The following is a 508-nucleotide window of genomic DNA, read 5'->3' as shown; positions in this document are numbered from 1 at the left end:
CCCCCACCCCCACCCCCCACCCCTGCAAGCACCCCCCCCTCCCCCCGCCCCGGCGGAGAGTCTGATTTCATTGGTCTGGGGTGGAGCCGCGGCATTTTTGTGCGTGTAGTCCTGTTTTGTTTTGTTTTGTCTCAAGCTTCCCAGATGATACTGATGTGCAGGCAGAGTTGAGAATCACCGATACAGAGGAACAGTATTCCTCAGCTTGGTCTGCAGACCGCTGCAGATACTCCGAAACTGCGTATTCACGAACACCCCACGCAGTGCCAAAGGCATAGCTACGTTTAGGAACAAAATTGTCCCTTATGACAACTTACCCGTCTTCTGTCCCATTCTCTACTAATTGGGTCGACTCATCCAAGATCATGTGATAATAGGTCCTATTGAAGTTACTGGTTAACCTTTTGACCAAGTCTCCTAAGGAAAATGCAGAGGGTGACTCCAATCTGAGGAATTTCCGTGGCAGGCTGGTGAGAATGGTTTTGTTCGATTAATGGGGGGGGGGGGG

At 51.6% G+C, this 508-nt stretch overlaps 1 protein-coding gene across 3 annotated transcripts in view; it reads left to right on the top strand.

The window, feature by feature from the left end:
• GRIA3 (glutamate ionotropic receptor AMPA type subunit 3) overlaps positions 1-508 on the top strand; it is a 282,865-nt gene that overhangs the window by 218,487 nt on the left and 63,870 nt on the right. The gene's annotated exons all lie outside the window — the stretch shown is intronic.

This window comes from Ursus maritimus, assembly GCF_017311325.1.
Source record: "Ursus maritimus isolate PB19 chromosome X unlocalized genomic scaffold, ASM1731132v1 scaffold_X1, whole genome shotgun sequence".
Classification (NCBI taxonomy): Eukaryota; Metazoa; Chordata; class Mammalia; order Carnivora; family Ursidae; genus Ursus; species Ursus maritimus.
The sequence above is the reverse complement of the archived record's forward strand: the minus strand, read 5'-3'. Positions and strand labels throughout refer to the sequence as shown.